A 3,564-nucleotide genomic window follows, 5' to 3' on the forward strand; every position below is an offset into this window, starting at 1 on the left:
GGCATATGCGTCCGGTGTGTTCCAATTGTGTTGAAGTGTGGAAAATGTAAAAATAGAGTAAAACACAAGAACGAAACTTTGATGGTGGTCAGTAATGACAATATGAATACCAAGGTAAATATAGAACTGCATTACAACCCTGAACAAGGAAATACCATCATTTAATGTATTATATTTAGACATGCATAGAATGTATTATTGAAATGTTATTTTTAAAACACCTTAGATAATGTAAAGTCTAAATTCCCCTTCAAGACTGCTTTTATAAGACTGGTGCATCCCCACACCTTTCACATGATCTTCCAAGATTCGCGGTGTGCGTATAAAAGTAGTTTTATGTCCCCACCCAGAGACACATTATTGATGGATTAAGAACCACCTTGTGCCATCCCATAATAACACTAAATAATATGTAAATGTAAGCCTAAATTAAATTTTAAAAATCAGATTGTGATAGCATGTTGTTCGCTATCAAAGGGTGGACTGTCAAAGCTGGATAATTGGCTGAGACAAGATCAGTTTAAAATTGAATCACGGTGACGCCATCTTGCGACTGGCTGCAAGACGCCATCTTGGAAATGAGATCGCAAGACACCATTTTGCAAATGGCCGCCCAAACGCCATTTTAGATAAACTCACAATTAAGTACATATGGCGATATTACTATTAGCACCATACGATTGCATCTTTCATCATTTCTCATATACACAGTAATACGCACAATTGCACTGTTAACTAGTCGCATATTAGCGAATGCATAAGATCCTATAGTAAAACGCTGTTTAGTAGCTAATTGTCCCCAGTTAACTAGCGTCTTTATATCAAACCCCGTATACTCACACATTACATATTCACACACAAGGTTCCATAAGCTTTAAGGTATAAGATTTAAGTTTGTTCACTTAGTATAAATGCTGTGAAATAAAGATTATTTGGTAACTAAGGTTTTATACATGCTAAGTAAGCCGTGTTTGGTTTTGTACTGATGCGTACTCTTTCAACAGAATTCCGGTATTATCGGTATGGAGATCGCATCATGCATTCTCGACTTATGGACCGCAGAGACTTCAAGCAACAAAATGTATATAATATGAACAACTGTTAGGATGTTGCATGTGGTGGGAATCCAGAGACCCCCAGTTGTTAGAGGCTAGGTTGGGTCTATTTGAATCAGCCTGTTAAACGGTCTGTAACAGATGCATCCCCCTTGGGAACCAATGACATCAGCAACAAACGTCTCTATTGTTTTGTCTATTCCTGGGGAGTATAAATATGTGTGCTCAAACGCTGGGTTTTTAGTCTTCGTGCTGAATGCTGATAGACGAGGGGTTTTTTGCTGATGCCTAACATCTGGTCCAGAAGCACTGCGTATGTATACTGTACTTGGGTCTGTGAAAAACAAGGGAATTGACAATCAGGCGACTAGTTTGCTAGATGTGTAAAATCACACACAGTGAGAGATACAATGTAGAACAGATAAGTTATTGGTTTCAAAATGCAATTAAGTCTGATTATACCTCAGAACATATTGGAGAGCGTGTTCCATGCTGAATAATAAATATATCAAACCAATAAATAACAAAGTGCTAGTGCAAGATATTGTAAGTCTGATTATACCTCAGAACATATAGGAGAGCGTGTTCCATGCTGAATAATAAATATATCAAACCAATAAATAACAAAGTGCTAGTGCAAGATATTGTAAGTCTGATTAAAACTCAGAACATATACAAAGATATTTATATCAAGTCGATATGTGACAAAGTGCTAGTGCCAAGTATGATAAAAAATTAAAACAATTTATTGAAAAACAGTACAGATAAAAAAATAAATAAATAAATGAATATGACCATGAAAACAATGACTGGCAGTAAAAAATAAATAGATAAAAACAAAGTAGAGGAAAGTTGATATTTTTAAGCAGCTTATCTGGTAGGAGGAGAGAGGTAGTTCTCCACAGTGCATGAGGCAGCCAACAGTTCCAACGCGTTTCGTCTCTATGACTTCATCAAGGGGATATTGTCTTAGTGTGGTGATCCTCTATTTATACCACACTGAGTTCAAATGGGAGTCAGGTGTTCACCTTACTTCCTGTGTCTTAGGGAGACCTCAAAATCAAACGATTTCATAATTCAGTAAACCATCGTTTATGCTAGTTTATGTTATAAGGTTTCCCATAAAGAAATACTTTTTGTAAATAGTCAAACAGCGATCTTCTAAGGTCCGCTTCCGCCCTTACTTGAAGCGTCACATCCGTTCCCGGCAGCTGTGTTGATCCAAAGCGCGCTCAGTCACTTCTGTATTGTTCCTCGTGTTCCGAGCTGAACACGTCACTTCCGCCCACCGCGTGTTACGTGTTCGGAGGTGGGCCGCGTCACTTCCGCCAACCCTTCTATTATTCAGCTCCAGAGCGCGACGTGTCACTTCCGCCCTTACTTAATAGATGTGTTGGGCTCTTCCGCCCCATTGTTTTCTTACGACTTAATGCTTCCGCCCTTTTTGTCTATATAATATGTTTTCGCCCAAGTGTGAATAATGAGTAGGTGGTGTCTTTAATATTGCCTGAAACTAAAATAATAAAGGATAAGCATTCCATTTGAGGAGGATAATCTGTTCTGATGTTGGATATATAAGTTAGATCACTAAATGATTAGTCTAACATTCTCTTTGAACATATATATATATTAGAATAATCATTGCATAGTGAAAAAGATAATAATTTAATCTGAAATATCTATGTACATGTACAAAAATGTGGTAATTTATATAAGGAATGGTTTATATAAGGAATTGTAATGGATGTCATTTAAATGTTTATTTCAACTAGGAATTTCTCTAAAAGTTCAACCAAGAGGAGCAGGGATTCAGGAATAATAAATTGTAAAGTGTTCTTAAAATATGGGGATCATTCTTCCACTCTTTTTTCTCTTGAAAAAAAGGTTCCAAAGACTCTCAGGATTTCTTGGATTTTCATATTTAGTCAGACTCAAAAACCACTTCTTTTCATCCAGTTAGGTAGTTATAATTGTGAAGTTCTGATACCATTATTCACTCCTCAACCTTAAGGCTTTCAATTGTGAATATGCTATAATTCCCTTTTTAGGCATTATCATTCTCTAGCCTGGTTATATTCCAAACCGCCGGCTAAATTTGCAGCACCAGGTATTCTCAAGGGGTTACCTTCCTTAATACTAGCCTGGCCCAATCATGCTTTGCTTCCAAGATCGGATGAGATTGGGCTCACACATGATGGTATGGCAGCAAATAAATATTTTGATGGTCCATAATGCCAGATATTCTACCAAACCTGGACTTCCCTCAGAAGATGGACCTTCAGGGTACTATTCAGGCCCATCCATAACCTGGTGGTATATTAGTAGATAGGAATGGAACAAATCACAAGAAAGGAGCAATTTCGTAGTATTCATTGAAGCCTTTAGGTGCCAATGTGTCCAGTTCAAACAGCCAGAACATTTCTCTTCTCGATAGCAGATTGCCCAAATCTCCACCTCTTTCTCCCAGGGTAACGTGTTCTATTGCCTTTAAGGTGATATCTTCGGGATC

At 37.5% G+C, this 3,564-nt stretch overlaps 1 pseudogene; it reads right to left on the reverse strand.

Annotated features, from left to right (window-relative positions):
* Positions 1 to 3,147: 3,147 nt before the first annotated feature.
* LOC148451046 (5S ribosomal RNA) lies at positions 3,148 to 3,266 on the reverse strand (annotated as a pseudogene).
* Positions 3,267 to 3,564: the final 298 nt, after the last annotated feature.

The sequence above is a fragment of the Taudactylus pleione genome, unplaced genomic scaffold (genome assembly GCF_031769625.1).
Source record: "Taudactylus pleione unplaced genomic scaffold, aTauple2 ptg001191l, whole genome shotgun sequence".
Taxonomy (NCBI): domain Eukaryota; kingdom Metazoa; phylum Chordata; class Amphibia; order Anura; family Myobatrachidae; genus Taudactylus; species Taudactylus pleione.